Source organism: Dipodomys merriami, unplaced genomic scaffold (assembly GCF_024711535.1).
Source record: "Dipodomys merriami isolate MVZ:Mamm:240054 unplaced genomic scaffold, mDipMer1.0.p SCAF_7, whole genome shotgun sequence".
NCBI lineage: Eukaryota > Metazoa > Chordata > Mammalia > Rodentia > Heteromyidae > Dipodomys > Dipodomys merriami.
This window is the reverse complement of record NW_027206290.1, coordinates 25,273,829-25,294,012: the sequence shown is the minus strand read 5'-3', so window position 1 is coordinate 25,294,012 and position 20,184 is coordinate 25,273,829. Positions and strand designations below refer to the sequence as shown.

The 20,184-nt window shown below is 39.5% G+C and overlaps 1 protein-coding gene across 7 annotated transcripts in view; it reads right to left on the bottom strand.

Moving 5' to 3' along the window:
- The window catches only part of S1pr1 (sphingosine-1-phosphate receptor 1), a 158,863-nt gene that overhangs the window by 107,622 nt on the left and 31,057 nt on the right, over positions 1–20,184 (bottom strand). For 2 of the 7 annotated variants that reach the window (XR_011368811.1, XR_011368815.1), the window contains one exon: positions 13,659–14,130. The exons of 2 other annotated variants lie outside the window; for them this stretch is intronic. The gene's annotated coding sequence lies outside the window, so the exon portion shown is untranslated. Of the gene's footprint in view, positions 1–13,658; positions 14,131–16,011; positions 16,117–20,184 lie in introns of those variants that run through there. 3 more of the 7 variants (XR_011368812.1, XR_011368816.1, XR_011368813.1) reach the window with 3 other exon arrangements.

Below are 20,184 nucleotides of genomic sequence, written 5' to 3'. Positions count from 1 at the left end.
TAATGCAGGTGGTTGTGGAAAAGGAAAGTGAGAACAGGACCTTGTGGACTCCCAAATGAGTAGTGAGATGAAGAGAAGAGCAGAGACTATGAGAGGCTGCACAATCTCTCAGCTCCTCAAAATGCAAATGTATGTTCTAGGAACATACTTGATACTGCCAAACGAGTAGAGGAAGTTGGGCAAGAAGAACTTTTCTTTGTAGCTATTATGAATTTTTAGTTTTGTATTAGTTTCTTAGCTTTATTGTCTCCAAGTGGAGACAAATACAAGGATGAAAAAGTAATGTTTTCAAAAAAAATAGCAAAGCATGAAATTAGAGCTGTGGCTCAAATGCTAGAGTGCTAACTTTGAGAGAAGCAGAAAAACTGTGTCCAGGCCCTGGGTCCAAGCCCCAAGGCCCTGTTTCCAGCACCAAAAAAATAAATAAATAAAACTGCAGGGGTTGGGAAGGTGACTCAGTGGTAGAGCGCTTGCCTTGCATGCATGAGGCTCTGGGTTCCATTCCTCAGCACCACATAAGCAGAAAAAGCTGGAAGTGATGCTGTGGCTCACGTGGTAGAGTGCTAGCCTTGAGCTGAAGAGCTGAGGGACAGTGCCCAGGCCCAGAGTTCAGGCCCCAGGACTGGCAAAAAAAAAAATGTACTTCACTTTCTTCATTGGGCATCGGTGGCTCACACCTGTAATTCTAGCAGGAGGCTAGATCCAAGGATCGAGGTTCGAACAGCCCAAGCAGGCAAGTCCATGAGAGAACAGGTGCATGTCTGACTGAGGAGACTTAGACAGTAGGCAGGTGTTGGTATGAAGAGATGAAGAACTTGTCCCAAAATAAAATGCCTGGGAGAAAACCAAACGCATTCATAAACAGTCAGTCCCCTTACTGTACAAGCAAAATGGAACACAGTAAGAAAAGTAGACAAGTTAAAAAATCTATCAGAGATATTTCCCCACACCACCCCCACTCCCCGTAACACAGATTTCTCTTTAGAAATCTGTGAGAAAGGCTGTCAGTGTGCAAATCTGCCTTCTCATGAAATAAGGCCTTAGCAAAAGCAACAATGAGCAACTAACAAGCAATGTTCACATAGGAAGTGGAGGAAAATGCTGTTTATTAGTTTTGTTCAGATTTGGGTTCCTCAGGAAACTGAATAATACTGAAATCTGAGTGTGCTCAGGCATGAACCCAAAAATGCAAAGTGTCACTGAAACTTGAGCTTGAACTTGTAAAGACACTCAAGTTAGCCACAGCTCTTCCTAAACTTGGCTTTCCCCATCAGCCTCCATTGCTTCCCGCCATGAAGGGATTGCTGGGTTATTTGAAAGCCAGAAATGATACGTCATCATCCATCAGTTAGCTCTGCCAACCGTAGAGGTAACAACACAACCTTTTCCTTGAACTCAGAAAGTGTATTAAAGCAGATATATCCTCTTCTTTCCAAAATCTCCTGCTTCCTACAGGCAGAGAGTACCCAATATGTCTCCTTCATGCCAGTATCCTTGCCCAGGTATGCCTAGGAAGATGTAGAAATGATAGAGATGTGAAAACTTCTTTATCAAGCTTAAAGAATAAAGTATTAAACAATGTATGTGATGAGGAGGATTTACAAGATTGGTGAAGAAAATGATAAAAAGCATAAAGAATTAGAAAAAAAAAAAAGGAGAGGGCATGAAGTGTGGTGGTTCATGCCTGTAATCCCAGGAGACTTTAATAAAAGGACTGTGCTCCAAGCCCAATCTGGGCCAAGAGTGTGAATGTCTATCTGAAAAACAAACTTAAAAAAGAAAGAAAGAAAGAAAAAGACTTGGCTGAGGCTTAGGCAGTAGACTTTGAACCTCCGCATTGCTAAAAAAAAAAAGAAAGAAAGAAAGAAAAAGAGTTGGAAAATGGAAACTAGATCAGTGTCTAGTTTTATTGACTTACACAGATGGCACATGGCCCTTGGTTTTGTCCTCTATGAATCTACATGAAGTGCATTTCTGAGGGAAGTAGTTCAGACATATGTATCGTATGTATATATATGTATATATATATATGTATATATATATATAATGGACTTCAATACATGTATATATCACACTCATTGTATTCACACATTGTATTCACACTACACACACACACACACACACACCATACCACACACATTACCTCTCCCATTCTCCTCTTCCTCACAAACAACCTACAGAATGGGAAAAGATCTTTGCTAACTCTTTTTATCTGACAGGGAACTGATATCCAGAATACATAAACAGTTCAACAATTAAATTCCAAAAGAATAAAGAATCAATAAAAGGATAAGTAAATGAAACAAACCATTTTTTAAAAGAAAAGCAGCTAGGCACTGGTGGCTCACAGTTGTAATCCTAGCTACTCAGGAGGCTGAGATCTGAGGATCCTGGTTCCAAGCCTGACCAGACAGGAAAGTCCATGAGACTCTTATCTCCAATTAATCACCAAAAGCCACAAATAAAGCTGTGCTTCAAGTGATAGGGTGCTAGCCTTGAGAAAAAAGAAAAAAAGAGCTCAGGGACAGCACCCAGGCCCAGACAGAGTTCAAGCCTCAGTATTGGCACACAAAAGAAGAGATTAACATTTTAAACAACTGAAGATGTGGAAATGACATCTGAAAGTCTACAAAAAGAGATGTGAAAACTTCTTTGTCAAGCTTAAAGAATAAAGTATTAAACAATGTATGTGATGAGGAGGATTTATAAGATTGGTGAAGAAAATGATAAAAAGCATAAAGAATTAGCCAGGCTCTGGTGGCTCACGCCTGTAATCCTAGCTACTCAGGAGGCTGAGATCTGAGGATCGCGGTTCAAAGCCAGCCCAGGCAGGAGAGACCGTGAGACTCCTATCTCAAATAAACCACCAGAAAACCAGAAGTGGCACTGTAGCTCAAGTGGTAGAGCGCTCGCCTTGAGCTGAAGAGCTGAAGGACAGCGCCCAGGCCCAGAGTTCAAGCCCCATAACCACCAAAAAAAAAAAAGCATAAAGAATTAGAAAAAAAAGGGAGAGGACATGATGCATTGTACTCTAGATGCATTGTACTCATGTTGAATTGAAACTCTTCTGTCCAACCACTTAAAAATAATTATTTTTTAATGCAGAACTCTATACTAAATCAAGTAACTGTTGACCCTAAGTTCTTTGTTATTTCTTACTTAGTGAATGCATGAAGCCACTGATGTTAGAATCTGAACGGAAACTTCCCCGGTCCTTGGTTTCTTATTCCACACCTGGAGGGCAAGTTCACATATGGCTTCCTTGCTTGAGGTCAGTTATTTGTGCTCTACAACTTTATGGAGGCTTTCTTAAGAATATATGATTGATGGGGCTGGGAAGGTGGCTCAGTGGTAGAGCGCTTGCCTTGCATGCATGAGGCCCTGAGTTTGATTCCTCAGCACCCTATAAGCAAAAAGAAAAAAGCCGGAAGTGGCACTGTGGCTCAAGTGGTAGAGCGCTAGCCTTGAGCTGAAGAGCTGAGGGACAGCACCCAGGCCCTGAGTTCAGGCCCCACGACCGGACCCCCCCCCCAAAAAAGAATATATGATTGATTACTATAAAGACACTTGCACATCCATGTTCATTGCTGCACTATTCACAATAACCAAGTTGTCGAAACAACCCAGACGCATACAATGGGTCCAAAAAATATGGTACCTATATACAATGAAAATTTACACAGCTATTAGAAAGAATAATGTCTTGTCATTTGCAAGGAAATGGATGGACCTAGAACAAATCATATTAAGTGAGGTAAGCCAAGCTCAGAGACACAAACAGCCCATGCTTTCTCTCATATGCAGAAGCTAGATCTAACATACACCAGGACATAATATATTATAGAGGTCTCTGGGCATTCACAAACAGTAAGACAAAGAAAGATACTCTCAGGAGAGGAACAGAAAGGCATAATGCCTATGTGCATCTGATCATATAAAATAACTAACAAAATGAAATCCAGGAAATAAAAACAAGAAGTCTTTTCTTTTTTGTTGTTTGTTCATTTATATGTAAGGGGAGGCAGAGAAATAAAGGGACAAGGGGTAAATAGATACTGCAAATTCACTGGACACCATGTTGAAAATGAACTATACAACTTGTGGGTGGTGCTGGGAGGGAAAAACGGTGAGAGAGCAAGGGAGGGGGTGACATTGTCCAAAAGGAAATGTACTCTTCATCTGACCTTATTAACTGTATGCCTCTGTACATCACCTTTATGATAACAAGAAAAAATTAAAAATAAAATACTATTAATTGAAATGAACTCCAGCAAATGGAAAAAATGGAACAGAAAAGGAAATTCACAAATAAACACACATAGATTGTCATTTTAGTTTTTGGCAAAGGCCCAGATATAACTAGGTATATCACTATACAGCCTAGAGTTGTTGTTTTTAATGATAACCTAAACTTGTTTAGATTATATACCAAATGTTTAAATATATATAGGTTATATATATATATATATATATACCAAATGTTTGGGTATATATTTGGTAATCTAGAAAATCATGATTCACCAAATGACATAATGTTAATTTAAATTTTGTTAATTCCACATTAAAAAAATACATCCTTTATGGAAAATCTTCCTATAAAAGTAATTTCTTTTTTTGGGGGGGGGGGTTCTGGTCGTGGGGCCTGAACTCTGGGCCTGGGCGCTGTCCCTCAGCTCTTCAGCTCAAGGCTAGCGCTCTACCACTGAGCCACAGCACCACTTCCAGCTTTTTTTCTTTTTGCTTATGTGGTGCTGAGGAATCGAACCCATTAGATGACTCAGCGGTAGAGCGCTTGCCTTGCATGCCTGAGGCCCTGGGTTCGATTCCTCAGCACCACATAAGCAAAAAGAAAAAAAGCCGAAGTGGCGCTGTGGCTCAGGTGGTAGAGCGCTAGCCTTGAGCTGAAGAGCTGAGGGACAGCGCCCAGGCCCAGAGTTCAGGCCCCACGACCGGACCCAAAAAATAAAAATAAAAAAAAAAATAATTTCCGATTTGTGAGTCTGTGTTAAGGCAAGGCACCAATGGCTCACACCTGTAATCCTAGCTAATAAGAAGGCTGAGATCTGAGGATTGTGGTTTGAAGCCAGCCTTGGCAGGAAAGCCTGTGAAACTCTTGTTGCCAATAAACCACTAACAAAAGCTATTAGTGAAGCTTTGGTTCAACTAGTAGAATGCTAGCCTTGAGCAAAAGAAGCTCAGGGTAAGCAGTCGGGCCCTGAGTGCAAGCTCCAGGACCAGCACACACACATAAACACACACACACACACACACACACACACACACACACAAGGGAAAAAAAGATTAGATTTAACAACAAATGGCAGAAAGCACTCTCAAACAAGAGCTTAATGAAATGTGTTTATTCTTGCTCAGGGAATATGTGCCAGAAGTAGTGTATAGCTGACATGGTACTCCATGTTTTCAGGGATCCAGACTCCATTCACCTTGATAGTCTGTCCTGTAAAGCCAAAGTACCATAGTCTGAAGATGACATTGTCATATTCCAGAGAAGAGGATCACTCCTCATTCTCTCCTGAAGAAGGTTCATTAAGAACTGCTACAGGACAATTACACTTAACTGCTATTGGTTGAACCTGGCTCCGAGTTGGAAATAGTCCAATAGCAGGTCATTAGAAATGTATACTGTACATGGTATAAATCTGAGGCTGGGAGCCCTGAGCAATATCTAGTGGTGGGTAACTAGCAGCTTCTGCCATTTGATAGTTAATCTAATTTGCAGTTAGAAACTTTATTTTTTCCTTCAGCAAGTAGGAAAAGAATAATTGAGGAATATATCAAAAAAGGCAAATAATTTGGTTTTGTGAATGTTGATCACTACCATCTTTTTTTCTTTTTTCTTTCTTTCTTTCCTTCCTTTTTTAAAAAAATGATGCTAGAGATTAAACCCAGGGATTTGTACTTGTTAGGTAAGTACTATATCTTTGAGCTACATTCCCAACCCTATTTCTACCTTTTAATTTCAAAAACTAATTAATTGAATGAGTTTAGTTCAAGACTTCCGGTTTCCAGTTTTGCATGTAAGGAGCTTAGATGTGCTTAGAATGTCAGTAGAATATATAGACTGGTAGAAATCCAAAGGTGAGACATTCAGTGCTGGAATATATAGACTGAGGGTTATTACAGGACTGAGAATGGCAATCATACATTCACTCTCACAAGTAGGAAGCAATCCTACTAAAACAAAAGGAAGCTCTGGGAGAAGAGTGAAAGAGAGTCAACACCAAAGTTAACTTTGCTTTGTAGCAAGTAGTAGCTTGCCAGTGCCTTCCTTCATTCTTGCTAGTGTCGTGTATCTTGTGACATTCAGTGTTACACAGAAAATGAATAAGATAAAACTGGAAACAAAACCCAAAGAAATTATGGGTTAGGTGCAGTAACTCATATCTGTAATTTTAGCCTGTTAAGACATGAAGGTCAGGAGGAGGATCAAGATTAGAGGCCAGCCCAAGCAACAAGTTCACAAGACTCCATTTCATCAAATCCATTTTTATGCTTCTCAATGGTTCAAGTGGTAGAGTGTCTGCCTAGCAAGTAAAAGGCTCTAAGTTTGAACCCCAGTACCACCAAAACCCCAAGATCATCAATAGCCCCAGTACTGGCGCGTGTGCGCACACACACACACACACACACACACACCAAAGCTTACTCTGATACCACTGGGAAATCACATAAACATTCATAGTGTCCCCACCACTCTGTGCCCTTCATTGACCTCCAAAAAGGAACACAGAGTTCAACTAATGATTTCCCTCACAAAACTGAGGTTTTGAATTCTCATCAGATTTTAGAACACAGTGATGAAAAACACAAAGACTTTTTCTTAAAGCCTCAGGGTACGTGTTAAGTATATATGTACATTTTAAACTTCAGTAACCATAAGAAGCAAATTATTTTGAGGCACCCCATTTAAAAAATGTTGCACCATGCATGAAATGTGCTCTTACAGTATCACTGAACTACTTTGTATAATCTTTTAGAAAATGTACCTCCTTAAATACACAAATACATACGACCCATGAATACAGAATTATATAACCACCAGGAGAAAGTATTAGAGTTTTCATAATGGTCTCTTGGCTTTTCCTCCACCGATATCGGCGCCAAAGAAATTAGGTTGTAAGTATTGTTTCTCTTTGTGGCTGAAGAGACATTTCCAAATACCGAATGAATGGAGTTCATTCAGAGGCCTTGCACGTGGGCTGTGGCCCCTTTTAGGCATAATAAGCCCAGCAAGGATATTCAGGACAAATCCAACTCTTAGTTTTTAACTGGTTGACAAGGCCTTCACATTTTAATGGTGCGCTTTTAAAATGCTGGACTTGCTTAGGTTTATCTGTTCTTTACAACATAATTTCTATAGAAAATTACGAATGCCAAATCAGTTCCCTGTCAGGGAAAACAGCTAGATTAAAAAAAAATAACGAAGTTAATCATATGATTCTTAAAACCTAAATTACAGAGGACATGGGAATTTTTAAAAGGCTAAACTTGACACAATGAGAGGAAATAATAATAGCACATGAAAAGAAAGAAAGCTTGGTAGAGAGAGTCTCATCCTGAGAAAAGGAAAAAGGTGAGTGAGCCATGACTAATTTTTTTCTTTCTTTTTTTTTTAATTTAATTTAATTTTTTTTTGTGAACATACTGTACAGAGGGGTTACAATTACATGGGCAGGATAATGCGTACATTCCTTATCAAGCATTGCAGCCTCCTTCTTTGTTTACCCTTCACATCCCTTCCCTACCTCTCCCCCACCCCCCCACCCAATCCTCCCGCCACCCCCCCACCCCTCCACCCCCACCCCCGCACCAACGTTGTAAAGCTCATGACCTTGTACTTCTCATTGTTGCAACAGGTCCACCTGTATCCTTAAAAGACTTGTTTTTCCCCATCTCCTCCACAAGTTATACTGACATCAAATATAGTGAAAGCAGGGGTTATACTGTGGGGGAGGGACATACAAAGCAACAAAGAGATAATCTTATAAATGTGTTAGAAACAAATGCATGAAATAAAAAAGCATTAAAATACATATCTAAGGGTCATTTTCCTAACATCACATTATCTGACCTTTTCCGCTTGACTCATACATATACTAGATATTGCAAATAAGGGAAACCATGGGACCTATGTTTCTTTGGGCCTGGCTTACTTCACTTAATATAATTTTTTCCAAGTTTTTCCATTTCCTAACAAATGGGACAATGTCATTCTTTCTGATGGAGGCATAGAATTCCATTGTGTATCTATACCACATTTTCTTGATCCATTCATCTACTGAGGGGCATCTGGGTTGGTTCCATATCTTAGCTATGGTAAATAATGCTGCAATAAACATAGTTGTGCTGGTAGCTTTAGTGTGGTCTTGTTTGTAAACATTTGGGTAAATGCCCAAAAGTGGGATTGCTGGGTCATAGGGGAGCTCTATGTGGAGTCTTTTCAGGAACCTCCATACTGCTTTCCAAAGTGGTTGAACAAGTTTACACTCCCACCAACAATGAAGTAAGGTTCCCTTCTGTCCACATCCCCTCCAGCATCTGTTGTTGTTAGAGTTCTTGATTATAGCCATTCTAACTGGGGTGAGGTGGTATCTCAATGTTGTTTTGATTTGCATTTCTTTTATGGCTAGGGAGGTTGAGCATTTCTTCATGAGTCTATTGGCCATCCTTCTTTCTTCTTCAGAGAAATTTCTCTTCAAGTCTTTAGCCCACTTATTTATTGGGCAGTTGTTTCTTTAAGGATTTGTTGTTGGGGGATTTAATTTTTTGAGTTCCAAGTATATTTTAGATATGAGACCCTTGTCCATTGTATGGCTAGTGAAGATCTTCTCCCAATCTGTGGGCTTTCTATTGATCTTGCTAGCTATTTTTGTTGGTAGAGTTGTACCTTTCTATATCAGGGCTTAATGTGTATTTATTATTTTATTTATTATTTATTGTTTTGGTGGCAGTACTAGGGCTTGACCTTGGCCTGGTCTCTGACCCTTCGCCTTTTTCACTCAAGGCTAGCTGGCACTCTACCACTTGAGACATACCTCCATTCCAGCTTTTTGGTAGTTACTTGAAGAAAAGTGTCTCTTCGACTTTGCTCCCTGGGCTGGCTTCATACTGTAATTCTTAGATCTCAGCCTTCTGAGTAGCTAGCATAGTTACCAGGCTTTAATTTACTTTTAAAAATTGTTACTGTAAAGGTGATGTACCAACGGGTTACAGTTACATGTTAGGTAATAAGTACATTAATTTTCTTTCTTTCTCTTTCTCTTTCTTTCTTTCTTTCTTTCTTTCTTTCTTTCTTTCTTTCTTTCTTTCTTTCTTTCTTTCTTTCTTTCTTTCTTTTCTTTTTTTGGTTGGTTGTAGGGCTTGAACTCAGGGCCTCTAAGCTCTTTTGCTCAAGGTGAGTGCTCTACCACTTCGAGCCACAGGACCACTTCCAGTTTTTGAGTGGTTAATTGGAAATAATAGTCTCACAGGGACTTTTCTTCCCCAGGCTGACTTTGAACCATGATTCTCAGCTCTCAGCCTCCTGAATAGCTAGGATTATAGGCATGAGCCACCAGCAGCAGCCAAGTACATTTCTTTTTGAACAGTGTCACCTCTTCCCTCATTTTCTCTCAGTTTTTCGCTCCCAACCCCCCCCAACAAGTTGTATAGTTCGTTTTCATCATAGCGTCTAGTGAGTACCACTGCTGCATTTGTTCAACCTTTGTCCCTCCATTTCTGTACTTCCCTATACCCTCCCCAAACAGATAAACTTAAGTATAAGACAAAGGGCACATAAATAAAAAACAGTGACAAAGGAGAAATAAAAAAGCAAAATAACAAAAAGAAGCATATTTCCATTTCTTGGAGTTCATTTTGATAATCTGATTTTTTTAAGACAAAACATTACAACTGTTGGGAGGGAAAAAAATTGTAACCCATTTTCTCCACACACTTTTGATATTTAACATTGATAATTTGTGTGGCCTTTGTCTTATGCCAAATCTTGTCTTATTATGACTGGATTTGAGAATTGCATGACTGTCAACCATGTATTATCAAATTGAAGGCTCCAAATGTTTTCTTTTTATTAAAGGTTACCATTTAGTCAACTTACAACTTTTTTAACATAGGGCAATCTTTTAATGGAGTCACATTCACAGCTGATAGAATAACAGAGAAGAAAACTTATTTGATCTGGTAGGCAGTTTCAGAATAACATGCACAAAAGATTTGAATGTACAAGGAGAAGTTCCAATTCTTTGGCTGAAATTCAGTTTAAAGACTCACTTGTTGTTTGTTGCTGTTTCGGGTGTTTTTTCCCCCTTCTTAGCAAGGTTCCAAATATCTTTCCAGATTGGCCCAGGGAGCAGGTTGGAACACAAAGGAGACATAGGAACCCAAAGAGAAGCAAACGGATAGGTAGGAGGAGACAGGGCCTGGGCATTCTCCAAGTTCCAGCCTGTATTTCTTTCTGCCCACACTGAAGGCAGCTTAACCCGTGTCTGAGGAGACTTCCACCCCGCCCCACTTCACCCCCAGCAGGAGATCATTAATGCTACTTCACGCTGTGTACTTTGGAAGCACTTGATGGAAACTCTTCAGTCTAGATACTAAGAATTAAAGAACAGTTGTGAGACAGATTCATTGTGAGAGAGGAAGGAATGAATTGCTTTCTAAGTCACATGGAACCTTCTCTGATAGTTGTGCTAAAAGAAGACAGTGCTCTTTTCCCAAATGGGAAGGGCTAAAGCCTAGAAACACAACTGCTATGAAATTAATGTTTCCACTGTGCAAATCGTTGTTGAACTTGGCCTATATCTGTAGTTGTGCTTTTGTTTATGTAAGTACTGCATAATTACTGTGCACGTATTATAAGCATTTTAACATATCATAATAGTGAATTACTGTCTGCCTGGTGTGGTTGTGGAAAATGTCTACATCTGGGAGGTTGAGCTCAGAAAACATAAAACTTAGATTTCTAAAAAAACCAAAAACTGTGTATTTCTTGTAAGTTGTTCAATTCCTGAAGTTCGTGAAGAGAATTGTACTTTCAAGAACTTACAGTTTGATGTTAAAGAATTTGAATCCTGACCCCATGCTTCATTCTCGCTATGCATTAGTTCTTTTGTGTATAAAAGAGAACTTATAATTCTATCTGTACTTGGTGGGGGGTGAGGATTAAATGAAACAATATGTGTAAGTATGCTAAACATCTAATATCACCAAATAGCTGAATTGACAAATGGCATTTTTGTTGCGTTGTCTAACATTATCTGATTGTCTTTGCTCTGGTGTCTAAGGTCATTTTAACTCTAATTATCTCATAACTGAATATTGTCCAAGGCATGAGACAAAATGCTAAAGTTCCTGTTTATAAATTAAAGGGATCTCCTCAGACATGACAGTTACAAGGAAATTATAGTCATTCACCAAATGTTTTGGTCAACAACAGATTACTTTTATGATAGTAGTTGCTTAAGATTATAATGGATGCAGAAGTGGGAGATTACAAAAGAAGACGCCAGTCCTATAGAGCTAAGAAGGTTCATGTAACCAAGAACACCTAGGTGATTCGAGATGTGATAAATGTGCACATAGAAGAACTCAGTAACTATTGGCAAGAAGAGCAGGAAGAAGCAGAGGATTATGCTGAGAAGAATGAAGAGAGGAGCTTCCACAGTGAGTGGAAGCTACTTGGATACAGAGAGTTCATGATATAGAAGGGATCCAAGTAGGAGCCCACATAAACGAAAAAATAAAATAAAATAAGGATAGGGACAAAAACTCTGAGCCAAGAAGGAGGAAAGAGAGGGACAGAGAAAGACATCATAGCCATAAAAGAAGAAAGTAAAAAAAAAAGAGAGAAATAAAATGATTATTTATGCATTAAATGTATTTGTCATTTCAGTCCAGTAAGCTGATATTTTAATTATAATTGCTTGTGTAAACAAATATGGCTATGATCTGTTGAGTGCTTATCATTTTCAATAAATATGCTTCAAACAACAAAAAAAGATTATAATGGAGCTTAACTGTCCTATTGATAGCTGAATGCATGGCTATTGCAACTTCGTATTGCAACTAATGCATGAGTTATGTAGTTGCTGCAAAGCCCCCCTGTTATTGTGCTGCCAGGTAAGTAAGAGCATCATCACACATGCAATTGTGAGCTTGGTAAGCATTATTTTACGATATGTTCCTTTTAATTACTGAAATAAATAAAAAGCTTTGTACTCTGGCATTAGGTTCACAAATCCCATGTTTACTGTTTATCTTCATTGTGTCAAGAGGCAAAGCAAGCCAGGCATCAGTGGGTCCATATCTGTAATCCTAGTTACATAGGAGGTTGAGATCTGAAGACTGTGGTTCAAAGCCAGCCCAGGCAGGAAAAGCCATGAGACTCTAATCTCCACTTAACTACCCCAAAAAACAGAAGTAAAATGCTGTGGTTCAAAATGGTAGAGCACTAGATGTGAACATAAAAGCTCAGGGAAAGTGTTCAGGTCCTGAGTTCAAACCCCAGGACCAACACCAATAATAAATAAATAAAGAGGCCAAGCAAGCTGAATGAGTTACCCATACATGTAGATTTGTGCATTAGTACACTCTAATGTTCATACAACAACAATATCATCTACTGAATACATCCCAGAACAGCCGCTGCCACCATGAGTTAGGTGTGACTTCCACCATTGTTTTACGTATAACTGGCTCAAAAAGGAGAAACATCCAGGGAATGAAGTTGTCTTGTCAGTCCTCTCAGGATTCATGACCATGTTTATCTCTCTTCTTTGCTTCTCTCTGTCCGCATGGATTCCTTTGCTTCCCCATTGTGGCTCCAGTCTGAGTCTGTGTAACTTCTTAGCCAAAATTCATTCATACTGTTTGTTTGTTCATTTGTTTGTTTGTTTTTGGACTCTAAATTCACATTCTTGGGAGAGAATAGGGTGGCTTAGTTTGCCCTCAAATTACCATGGCAACACTTGTCTTAGTGTGTCCATTTCCTTTCCCCTGCATTCTCTTAACTCTAATTTCTAATAGAAGAAGATGGGGGCGGGGGGAGGAGGAAAGAAGAGAGGAAGAGGAGGAGGAGGAGGAAAGAAGGGAGGGGAGCAAAGAAGAAGAAAGAGAGAGGAAGAGGAAGGGGGAGGAGAAGAGGAGGAGGAAGGAAGGAAGGAAGGGAGGGAGGGAGGGAATCCATTTCCCAGTCACAGATTTGGACTTTTGAATCAGCTTGGCTGAAACCAATTCTTCTCAACGTGATTCTTGAGTGGAGATATGTATGAAGGTGCCTGAGGGGAAAGGTTTTATGAATTTTCTTTGCTCATGTCCTCAGAAGTGACCTGGTTCCTCATCTAAGATTGTTTGCTCAGGAATACCTTCAATCCTGCAAGTGGCTCTAGTAATTCCTTTGTATAAAGAAGACCTCTATTGCCTAGCACTGACTAAGTAACAACAAAAAAAGTGGCTAAATTCCCTCTGAGAAAGTTAATCAACTATAGCCAAATAGGGCTTTGACAAGACAAATTAATCTGCAGATGTTGTCAGGTACAGTAAGTAAATTAATATGTCTATAAGAGGAAAAGTGGTGGTTAAAAGAAAAGAGTCACAGTCAGACTTGTGCTCACATAGTTTTATGATATAGCAAACTCCATTTAGTTCCATTAAATCATACTAGGCATTTCAACCAGTATTCATTATATAAGCAGGCAGGGGATATTTAAATGGATTAAGACCAAAACATTGTTTTCAAGTGATGCCCATTCTGAGGATAAGAAGATATGATTGCAATATAAAGTAAGGAATGTTAACTACTCTAGTAAGCTGAAATAAGAATACAGAGGATCAGGCTATAGGATTAGCCAACAAGTCAATCTGTAGAGTTCCTGAAACATTCACAGATACAAATGAGAAAAATCTTCTTTCAAAAGCTATGGCCCTTTGAGGGCTAGAGCAGCAGCACACAAATAGAAAAGGTCAAGCAAAGCTTGTAGGAACTAGGGAAATGCTGCTTTCTAACTTTTAACCTCACTGACATGCAGGTCTAAGAACAGGTGACAAAAATCTCTTCTCACCAATAAGTGGTTCTTTCTTCTTAATCCTAGTTCTGGGCTGATGTTCTTACTTCTGGAAAAAGAGAGAAAGTTATCAGACAACCATCTTTTTTTTTTCCTCTACAGGGAGAAGACACATTTTGATCAAAGCTGAAGAAACTGGAAGTGTCCAAGAAGTTTCCGGAAGTGAAGTTAGTTCCAAGTAGGTGAGTGATGGGCTTCCTGGTCATTACGCCCACATGAAGGCAAAGGTAGGAGATGAATTGCAATCTCTCCCAAATGGCAAAATTACAGTATATTTTTGGATTGAAATTGCTAGCATGATTTTTTAATGTATATAATGGGTTTAATAGGATTTTGGAAATGACCTCCAAACATATACAACAATAACAGTATTAACTGTCACTCAGAAGATAATGAAGTAGACATTTACATTTTCCTAATTTTGCAACTTAACACTCAGTTGCCTTCCCCCCTCCCCCCAGTAACAATTATATACCATATACACTATACCTTGTGCCTTCATGCTTTGGAAGGAGCCGAAAGCATCCCAGCTACCCATGCCACCTAGGTTTATATAATTAAATCACTTTGCATTATTTCTGGGATGGAAATACTCAAAGATGGCAAGTGTGTGTGTGTGTGTGTATGTGTGTGTGTGTTGGTGCTGGGGCTTGAACTCAGGGCTTGGGTGCTGTCTCTAAGCTTTTGTGCTCAAGGGTAGCACTCTACCATTTGAGCTACAGTTCCACTCCTGGATTTTGGGTGGTGAACTGGCAATACAGATATGAAGCAGCAAGACTTTTGTAGGTATTTCTGAGTCGAGTTGCTCTATTTTACATCAGATTGGAAACAGGTAAATTTAGCATTGGTAGGAATCATTATTTACAAAGAACTCTTTGAGAATAAAGCAAATGTCTAGAAAAGCAGGACAGAGAAATGCATATATCAAGTGCTAACATTTTTTGAATATTTTACTATAACAGTTTAGTTTATTTGGTATTTTAGTTCATTTTCTTTTTCCTCGTTTCTTTCCTTCGGTGAGAGTCTTCAGTTACAGGCATAAAAGAAAGTGAAGGCTTGGCACCAGTGGCTCATGCCTGTAATCCTAGCTACTCAGGAGGCTGAAATTTGAGGATTACAGTTCAAAGCTAGCCCAGGCAGAAAAGTCCTCCTGAGATTCTCATCTCCAGTTAACCACTTAAAAACCCAAAGTAGAGCTGTGGTTCAAAGTGATAGAGAGTTAGCATTGAGCAAAAGCACTCAGAGACAGTGCCCAGGCCCTGAGTTTACCCCACAACAGACAAAGATAAGTAAGTAAATAAATAAAGTGAAATCATAGGAGTTATTTGATGCTTTGCCTGGATATACAATGTTCCTTTAACCCCCCAAACAATTTATGGATGGGTATAATTATCATTATTTTCAGATTGGCCCAGTCCACAGAGGACAGACTGTGTTGATGTAGCTAATACACCTCAAACCTACAATGCAACCTCAAGCCAGTCTGACTCCAAGGACAGTGATCTTCACTTTACTCACAACTCCCAGGTAACAGGATTCCTAAGGGAATTATCACAGAGGTCTCAAGGAGTCCTATCTGCTAATAATGTAGGGTACATCACTCTACTTGAGGTGACATGAGACAGTAAGGGGTGTCCTCCAGACAGAAATGTGAAAGCAAATGATTTCCTTGGAAAACAGTAGCTTCCTGAGTAGGGCACAGATGGGTTTCAGATACTGGAGAAAAGGTGTGGTGTGAAGGACAATTGCATTTTTCACTTAGCCTAATGTCAAGGATAAGTAAACTTTTATACTTGTTCATCCCATAACAGACTTCTAGAGCTTAGACACATGTCTAAGCTGCCATGTCTAGAGCAAAAAATGCAGTATGGAAAGGCATTTTAAACTTACAGGTCATCCTGTGCTCCCAGTACCATACAAGTCTGAACTATATCCAGAGTACATCCTGGGTGCTCTGCCAATGTGAAGCTTCTTACTGCACATAAAACATCATGGGGAACCATCTTTTTTTTTTTTTCCAAGTAAGACATTAGAGCTTGAGAGGAAATACAGAATAGTAATGAATTTATTATCTAGATTTTAAGTTTGAATATTCATACATCTTTTTTCCCCCTCATCCTGGGGCTTGAACTCAGGGCTTGGGTGTTGTCCTTGAGCTTTTGTACTCAAGGCTATCACTCTACCACTTGAATTACAGCTCCACTTTCTGGCTTTTTGTGGTTGATTGGAGATAAGAGTCTCACAGGCTTTTCTGTCTGGGCTGGCTTTGAACCATGATCCTGAATAGCTAGCATTACAGGAGTGAGCAATAGATGGTCTTCCCAGCTCATGGATCATATGTTTTATAGAATATGATTTATTTTTCTTAACATTCCCATGTTCTTTCTTTCTCACCTCCACATGTAAGTATTTACAAGCCCAGCATTACCATGTAAGTTAAATTATGTTTTATCAACCAATAATCATTAGAGTACAAAAAGAAATACATCAATGTAGATTTTGTTGTAAGATTATGTTGTTTTAAAATACTTCCCTTTGCATTTTTTCTGTTAAATCTCATTTAGCCACGTAGCTTATCCAACTTAGAATAACAAAACTGAAGCCAATTATCTTGGATCATTTAAAGTATGTCTATTTCAGAATCGTGATATCATGTAAGCAGTGCTATGTGTACACATTGATCTGTCTTTCTATCTAGTTTAGAAATGGTAGACAGCTTGAAGCAATAGGGAAATCTCTTAAGAAAGTTTGGGAACTATAAGTTTCCATTTGCATTTGTTATCATAATAGAGGAAGAAAGATCATTAGGATCTATCTCAAATAAATCAAACCTCTCCTAAGGTGTTTAGAATGTACAGACCAAAATGTTTTCATTGTTATCTCTAAATATTCACTAGCTTAGATAACAAATGCCCATTTCTTTTGGTGTCCCTACAATCAGTGCTCAATAGACTGCACAATGGAGCCACAATGCTAGAATGATTAAGAGCAAGATCATTGGTGCGAAGCAATGGATTTCATTCAGATCTCAGATTAAGATCCAGGTTGAGGACCTCACTATGGATCCCTTAATGAGTTCCCTAAACTAAACACATGTCTGTAAGTGCATAGCATGACTCCTGGCATATAGTAAGCTCTTAATAAATTACAAATTACAGCTACAAATGAAATGACATACACGCTTACAGAAACAATGCTAGAATTGCAGTGAAAAGACTCAAAATAAACATTAGTGATAAGTGTGTGTGTGTGTGTGTGTGTGTGTGTGTGTGTGTGTGTGACCTTTGTGGTGTCCCTGAGCTTTTTTGCTCAAGGCTAGTGCTGTACCACTTTGAGCCACAGCTCCACTTCTCAGTTTTAGGTGGGTAATTGGAGATAAGAGTCTCAGGGGGGCTGGGAAGTTGGCTCAGTGGTAGAGTGCTTGCTTTGCATGCATGAGGCCCTGGGTTCAATTTCTCAGCACCACATAGGCAGAAAAAAGTGGGATGTGGCACTGTGGCTCAAGTGGTAGAGCGCTAGCCTTGAGCTGAAGAGCTGAGGGACAACATCCAGGCCCAGAGTTCAGGCCCCACAACCGACAAAAAAAATAAAAAATAAAAAAATAAAAGGAGTCTCATGGACTTTCCTGCCCAAGCTGGCTTCAATATATATCCTCAGATCTCAGCCTCCTGAGTAGGATACAGGTGTGGGCTAAAGGAAATATTCAAAATAAAAATAGCCACATATCGCTTGAAACTTATTTACCATTAATACATAATACCCCCAAACCTCAAATTTTTAATACAGCTTCACCAAATCACTCTTGCATAGATGGCAGGAAAATACAGTATTTTGGGAAGTATTTTATTCATGCGTAACTAATTTGTCTAATCCCAGGCCAATTCAATTGGAATATTAAATGCCATGTTGTGTGGTACCTTACACTTGACTTTACATAAATCACAGTGCTTAGCTATAGTATTTGGAATCATTACTTTTAATTACTTAAAGATTTTATATAATTGATAGCAGTAAGTCGAACACTTAGGTTAGCTTTAATTACACGATTTAAGATCTGTGTGCTTGTACAAATGTTCAGAGTGTGGACAGCTGTCCAAACATTAAAACTCTGTGTGACAGGACAGGTGCTGCTAATATCCCCTAAATCTATAACACAAGTGTTGGTTTATAAAAGATTTAGAGGAAAAAAAGCTGAAACATAAATTCCCATTAGTAAAACAATGCAACAAATCTCAATCCATTCTTTTTTTGTCTTTTTTCTTTTTTTGTCAGTCGTGGGGCTTGAACTCTGGGCTTGGGCACTATCCCTCAGCTCTTCAGCTCAAGGTGAGCGCTCTACCACTTGAGCTCTAGATCGTCACTTCTGGTTTTCTAGTAGCTTATTGGAGATAAGAGTCTCACGGACTTTCCTGCCTGGGCTGGCTTTGAACCGTGATCCTCAGATCTCAGACTCCTGAGTAGCGAGGATTACAGGCGTGAGCCACCAGCGCCTGGTTCTCAATCCATTCTTTATACAACAATCAAGCCTTCAATAAAGTCTAAAGAAAATTATGAAGAATCTCCAATATTTTGATAGCCCATAACGATATCTGATTGTGGACAGTTATCTTAGCAAAACTCAAGGCACTAGTTCAAAGAATCATGTAACGTTATCCAAAGCAGTAGAACTGACTTTGTCAATTGTTAGACTGTAAGTTACATCAGGGCAAGGACTGGCTTACCCTTCATGGTTCTGCTGTTACCGGGGACAAATTATGTATTCATATATGAAAGTCCCTGGTGGACTGAACCAGAAGAAAAGCCACAAGTGAGTCACATTGCATGGTCTCATCACCTTAAAATGATGGCCTCATGGAAATGGTTATCCACCAAAAGATATTTGGCAGTGTCTAGAGATCAGTTTGATTGTCACAAGTGTAAAAGGTTTGCACAAAGCAAGTGCTTTCATTACCAGCTGCTGCCAAATGGCCTGTATCACCAAGCACAACCCTCTGATGACAGCTATCCAGTTCTAAACGTCCACAGGACTGTGGAGGAGAAATCCTGATCTGCAAGGGAACCAAATACTCAGGATGGTTGCTATTGAAGTCATCCAGAACAGAACTCACTAAACCATACCATGTTTAAATAAGAGAAGTTTCATGAAGAGGAGGAGGAGGAGGAGGAGGAGGAGGAGGAGGAGGAGGAGGAGGAGGAGGAGGAGGAGGAGGAGGAGGAGGAGGAGGAGGAGGAGGAGGAGGAGGAGGAGGAGGAGGAGGAGGAGGAGGAGGAGGAGGAGGAGGAGGAGGAGGAGGAGGAGGAGGAGGAGGAGGAGGAGGAGGAGGAGGAGGAGGAAGCAGCTCTGAGAGTGGCAATTAATAGTTTTGAGACACACTGACTGGAAGGATTTCACGTGAGTGGTTCCTTTGTTCAGGTAACATGCCATTGTAGGCTGCAGGGTGGGATATGCAAGTAAACACAGGCATTCACCCATTGTGGACATATCTTTCAGATTCCTCCTTCTGTCAGTCCTCCTCTTTACTCATAAAGATAAGAATTGTTATCTTTTTCTCTTTTTAGCCACTCAAAACAGATCTTACTAAGTCTCAAAAAACCAGGTGAATTGGCATAATAACAACAATGGTACAGTATTTTGTTGATATTATTCTGATTTGGAAAATATACTCACTCTCTTCATAAGTAATATTTATGCAATACTTACCTGGGACTTTTCGCGCTCTGGTTTCTGTGTATTGTAAGGATTGAGTAGAAAAGGTCCTATTCCCTTCCTCTCAAATGACATAACCGAAAGTATTCTATAATTAGTATTGCAATCCAAAACAGTGACAATAGCGTATATCTGACCAAACCAAATATATATCCTCAAAGTATGAAGTAGATCGAGTAAATATGAATTATTATCTTCCCAGTTCTCTCAACGCAAAAGATTTTAAATTTGTTGATTCTAAAATGGTGGTGGAGGGGCAAGGAAACTTTTGGATAACAACCAGTCACTTAGGGTTGCACTTAGTGTATGCATGACTCGATGGGAGAGCAGACCCCAAAGTGGACATCCAGAGAGCTGTAGCACATACTCAGCACTGGCAACCCTTCTTGTTTTCTC